The following is a 6442-nucleotide window of genomic DNA, read 5'->3' as shown; positions in this document are numbered from 1 at the left end:
ATATGAACAACTTCTGTTTTTCGTATGCCTAACATGACATCAGCTGCAGTTAATCTAAATAATTAGCATCCTCTAGTACTAAATGCACATTTGTAGGAAGAAGTGCTGTTTTGATAGACATATACTTCTGTCTTTTAAATCTGGCTAATATTTGTTAAAGCAGAATCTCATTTTTTAAATAAAATGGCACAGACAAGTTCTAAAAGTCCTGCCCAGTGTGAATTATATATAGACACTGTGAGTTATATACAGCCATTGTAAAAATAATGGCAAAATTTAGCCTATCTTGGTCTTCAAAAGATCATAGAATCACAGAATCATAGAATGGCCTGGGTTGAAAAGGACAACAATGATCATTGAGTTTCAACCCCCCTGCTATGTGCAGGGTCACCAACCACCAGACCAGGCTGCCCAGAGCCACATCCAGCCTGGCCTTGAATGCCTCCAGGGATGGGGCATCCACAGCCTCCTTGGGCAACCTGTTCCAGTGCGTCACCACTCTCTGTGTGAAAAACTTCCTCCTGATATTTAATCTAAACCTCCCCTGTCACAGTTTAAAACCATTCCCTCTTGTCCTATTCCTATCCACTCTCATAAACAGCTGTTCCCCCTCCTGTTCATATGCTCCTTTCAAGTATCAGAAGGCCACAACTTGTTAAACAATCAGATGCAGGTAAATACATGAATTTGATAAAGACAGTTTTAATCACAAGGCTGTATCTCCCATTTCTACATTTTGCAGGTATGCCATATACAAAAAAGAGGCACTGACTGCGTTATTTGGCCTCACAAGCAATATATGGCAGAACCAATTACTGTGTGAGGAACACTGCAATGGAAATCTACATCAGTCATTCTTCAGAGGAAGAATTAAGTCTGAAAAAGTTCACAAAAATGAAAGGAGAATAAAGGAGGGATAACATCTTCCTGTAATACTAATAAAATTAGAGCCTTATGTGCAAAGGGGCCTCTCTTGAAAAGAAAGTTTGAGACTTTATAGGATCAGTAGGTTTATAAATTCATAGAATCATTAAGGTTGGAAAAGACCTGTAAGATCACCCTGGCCAACTACCAGCCCATCACCCCCATGCCCACTGACCATGTCCTCAGTGCCACATCCACAAGGTTCTGGAACACCTCCAGAGATGGTGACTCCACCACTTTCTGGGTAGCCTGTGCCACTGCAGCACCGCTCTTTCTGAGAGTATTTTTGTTCCTAATATCCAACCAGAACCTCACCTGGCACAACATCAGGCCATTGCCTCTTGTTTTATCACTACTACCTGGGAGAAGACACCAACCCCCACCTCACTACAACCTCCTTTCAGATCATTGTAGAGAGCAATAATATCTCCCCTGAACTCCTCTTCTCCTGGGGGAAGAAGAGCACCTCTCTTTGGAGAAGTGTGCTTTTCCTCAGACATTTTTGAGGCAGGGGGAGTTTTCTCTCACTGATCCAGATAAGATTGTCTCACACTATTAATTAGTGGTTTAAGCTTATCAAATGGTGCAAGTGCTAAGTACAAATCGGTGGGATTAAGTGAAATCTGCTACACTTCAGATGTAATGCTCTGCTTTTCTGCACAGGCATAACAAAGATCACTATAACAGTCCTCCAGCCTTTTTCCATTTCTTATTTCTATTTTTCTGATCCTTTCTTTGTAAAAGCTGATTTAGCTGCATCTTGCTAATTAATTTATGTAGTGAGATACATAAGAATGTGATTACTCTGTCTGCATATCATATTAAAGGGGCAGAGTAAGATGCTTTTCTCTCACAGAGTAGATATTTGGGACGGAGGCTGGCTGTTATCAGCAGCATAAGATGACAGTTGAGTGACCTCAGAGGTAAGAAACATTGTTAAGTATCTTCTGTATTTTTAAAAGACTTTTAATATAGCATATAAAAAGTCTTACATTGCAAGACTTCTAATATAGCATTTGAATCAACATTTTGGGTACAGAAAGAATGCCAGATTGTCTCTGAATACACAATCTAGCATATGAATCAACCTTTTGGTCACAGAAAGAATGCCAACTGTCTCTGAATACGCAATTTAAGCATTTGTCCATCTGCTAGTTTCAAGGGTACCTACCGTGGATTGTAGCAACAATTAAACCAGCACTAAACCAAGCATCTTTTTCAAATGGAAGGGAAGGGAGTTATGGAGAACATGTCCATGAATTTGGAATTGTATTCATTGAAAGTCACTGAAATCTTGTTTGTTTCTGCAGTGGGAAAAGCTGAAGTTGTTAGCTAACTGCAACTCTGAAGAACTTAGACATGGGCAGTCAGAACTTGCATTCCAGTAAAGATTTCTGTAGGCATTTTCTTGTTTTCCTCCAGTTTTCCCAGAAATGACTCCAATGGCTCAGCTGTGATCAAATTTTCAAGGCTGGTAATTCCCTCTCCTAGGCCTGAATGCACTGCAGATGCTGGAACGACGTATCACTGTCACTAATATGGATGCAGCTGTTTACGGAGACTGATACGTGGCCCAAAACTGCATCATTCCTATGGCTCTAAAGGAAAAATCTTGCAGGGAGCAGGTAATAACTGAGCTCAGGAGCAAATTCTTCGAAGGCTGTGTGCTAAAACTTCAGCATTTTTAGGAACAGACACTCATACGAAGAATAAAGATAGTAATATTGAATTACGACACTTCTTCCCCATGAACTAGTCTTTAAAAAATTCTCTCTTGAACTCCATTTTACTGTGTGAGACAGCTAAGAATCATATGTCCTAGACTTTTAGCTTTAAAAAACATGTAGGTTTTCATCAGTATTAACAATACCCACATTCAGGAAGTATTACAAAATTAATTACTGAAAGAGAGCTGGGTTTTTGTTGTAGTTTTTGTTGTTTGTATAAGCAGGTGTATTTGCTAACAGAGTATTCACATTTCTTCCACACTTCATGGCCCTACCCTCAGTGATCTGCTTGTTCTTCTCCATGATCATGGTTCTTGCTCAGTTGTGCCAGGTTTTAAATAATGCTATACTTTCACTGATTTAGTTGATTCTGTCTGACTAATTTGGCACAGTAATGAGAATTTTATTTGTGATTTCCATGAAAGCTGGAACAGATGGATGAGTGAAAATCTTGCCTTAGGAAGAAAAATGCTCCTGTTCTTGATACATGCTCTTTTTCGTTTAAAGTAAAGAGTGTAAATGATTTATTTCTGAACTCAGCCTCCATGATCTACTGTAATTGTTCTTTAAATAAAAGAAGCCATCATTTTGATTTAATTTGAATACTCTTTCAGAGTATTTTAACTCTGTGATGAAACAGCAGCCAAGAAATGACAGTTTATCATCACTGCTGCTAACTAAGGACTACAGTATGACAGATTAGTAGTAGTGTGGGTGAATGGTGGCTTTATTCCTTGCTGCTTATTCTACTATGAAGAACAAAAAAGCATGAATGACTTGGAGTGGGGGACTGGTTCTTCACTTCAGTGTTTATCCTAATGTAAAGAACAGCCAGGCAGCAGTTGAAATGAGCAGCAGCCAGGCTTGAGGCAAACAAAGGGGCTCTTCAGATCAGATGTGGCTGAGAAGTGCAGTGCAGGATGCTTGGGCGGCCAAGGGTTCATGTGAGTTGAAGAGCAGGTGGGACAGGTTCATATATGAGAATCTGTTAAAGGATTGCTAAATATATAGAAACCATGCTTGTTTACAACCATGATTTTTTTCAAGTGGAATCATCCCAGTAGGTTTACTGGGAAATTGAGCTGTTACTTGCTGTAACTAGCCAACTTCCATGGCTAAATGATCGTGATAACAACTGTCAACACAGCACCATGATTTTGAGAAAACAACTAACCAAGGTTGGTAGCTATTAAAGAGCGTTGTGATAAGACCATGAAACTGTCCAAGAAGAAACATAATCCACAGTGTCCTGAAAGCCCTAGAATTTCAACCTGAAAGCACTGGAACTGAGAACCTATCAGAACAAACTGGTTGTGCTGTTTAACTTCGATAAATGTTTTGGGTGTTGTTCTTGAAGTGGGAAAGTTTTATATAATTCCTGTTTTCCAAATCTATCATTTTGAAAAAAAAGTATTCTCAGGAAGGCAACTTCTCATAGAGGAATGTTGTTGTTGTTGTTGTTTTCCCAGACACCTGTGGTTTTGAGAAAATCTGTATTAGATAACCTTTGATAGAAAAAAATCCAGAAGATGGTAATTAGCAGTGTTATTTTTTTTCAGTACTTGCATGAGCTGAGATACAAACTTTTGAAAGAGAACGTTTTCCTTGAAAAAAAAAAAATCATGGGCGAATGTTCTAATATGAATTATTAGATAAAATTAATTTAGGAAAACATACATTCTTGTACATATAAGGATGGTTTTCTAACTATGAGATTTAAAAGTAACTATGGGATTTAAGAAATATTATCCATATACTCAAAAATCAGCTTGACAGACAGAAGTCGTTTGTTTGCGTGTCAAACACAGACTAAGAAAAATGTCCAAAAAAAGAAAAATGCTGGATGTTCAGATTTGGATAATCCAGTTAACCAACCTGTTTTCTCAATTGGGTACATTTGAGGTTGATTTAGGGAAAGAATAGCAATTTTTTTTCACACTACAACTGAAATACTTATAGTTCTCCATACCCATGTATCTCCCAGTCTTCCTCAGAGGGGATGGAGCATGCAGGGTGAGCGACTGCAAGCATCAAAAGCTCACTGATGCATGGAAAGCATTTTCTGAAGACTCCATTCTGTTAATGTAAAGCATTCACTTAGCAAACTTGCTTATGTGACTATATTTTGCTAGAAGGATTTTCTGCAATAAACTGAAATATTCATTTTGTGTAGAGTGCGGGTAGAGTTGAAAGTGAAGTGTGTCTTCTCAAATGAAATAGGAGACACCTGCAATACAGCTGCCTAGAGAGAAAGTTTTGCCTTGGGGCACTTCTTTTAAGTGAACCAGGAGAGCCTGGCTGATTACAGTCCCTAACAATATACCCAGGAACGCAGAACCACATTGCCTTTGTCCTAAATCCTACCAGGATCTATGAACCAGGTTCACAGATTATTCCACATTGTGGCAACTTTATGGTCACCATGGGTAGCTGGGACTTTTTGTTTGTTTTCATATTACAAAAAGATAAGGGTTCTTAATCATGTCTCCTTTCATAGGACCCATTCTTCTTTCATAACTCTGCCATAAAAATTCACTTTGGGCTGATGCTTGGCACTTGAAAGCTCAGCCTGAAAATTTGTTTTTCTCTATGTGATTTTCAGATAATTGGCCAACAAAAAGATGTGCCTTTGAGCCTTTGGGAGATTTTTTTCTGCAGCAAAATCTAAGTCTCTGTGCTTTGGGGCTGATGTGGTAAAGAAGACTATGCATGCACGCCTGGTGGAAGACGAGCCCAGAAGTCCAATAGTATCCTGGGCTGCATTAAAAGAGGGGTGGCCAGCAGGGAGAGGGAGGTGATTGTCTCCCTCTACTCAGCTCTTGTGAAGCCCCATCTGGAGTGCTGCATCCAGACCTGGGGCCCCCAGCACAAGAAGGATGTAGAGTTCTTGGAGCAGGTCCAGAGGACCACTAGGATGATCAGAGGGCTGGAACACTTCTCCTATGAGGAAAGGTTGAGGGAACTGGGCTTGTTTAGCTTGGAGAAGAGAAGGCTCCAGGGAGACCTCATTGTGGCCTTCTAGTATGTGAAGGGACCAAGTAAACAGGAGGGGGAAACAACTGTTTACATGAGTTGATAGTGATAAGACAAGGGGGAATGGTTTTAAACTGAGACAGAGGAGGTTTAGGTTAGATATTAGGAGGAAGTTTTTCACACACAGGGTGGTGACGCACTGGAACAGGTTGCCCATGGAGGCTGTGGATGCCCCATCCCTGGAGGCATTCAAGGCCAGGCTGGATGTGGCGCTGGGCAGCCTGGTCTGGTGGCTGGTGACCCTGCACATAGCAGGGGGGTTGAAACTAGGTGATCACTGTGGTCCTTTTCAACCCAGGCCATTCTATGATTCTATGATTCTATGACTGAGCAAGAGTACATCACCAGAGTTTGAAAATATTTTACTGCTCTGTATGGATGGAAAGTTTTGAGTTAGAAAAAAAAAAAAAAAAAAGAGAAATTATTTGGGGGAAGTAATTATAGAATCACATAACGGCTCGGATTGGAAAGGATCCTAAAGGCCATGCATTTCCAACCTTCTGCTGCCACCATTGGATCTATCACCCACCAGATCAGGCTGCCCCCCTCAGAAAAGAATCCTTGTAGAGTTTGTAAACTCATTTTGCGTGTTTCTCTGTGCTTCTAGTATCAGCCGGTAACAGTGAATCTGTAGCTCTTCCCAATCCAGTGGGTCCCAATGGCAACCAGAAGCCTCTTCTGTCAGAAGAGAAACAGTGAAAGCAACCATCTGAGGAAGCAGCAATGGCTCTGCCGCCTCGCCCTGTGCCACCGCAGCG

Source organism: Lagopus muta, chromosome 1 (genome assembly GCF_023343835.1).
Source record: "Lagopus muta isolate bLagMut1 chromosome 1, bLagMut1 primary, whole genome shotgun sequence".
Lineage (NCBI taxonomy): Eukaryota > Metazoa > Chordata > Aves > Galliformes > Phasianidae > Lagopus > Lagopus muta.
Note: the sequence above shows the minus strand (reverse complement) of the source record.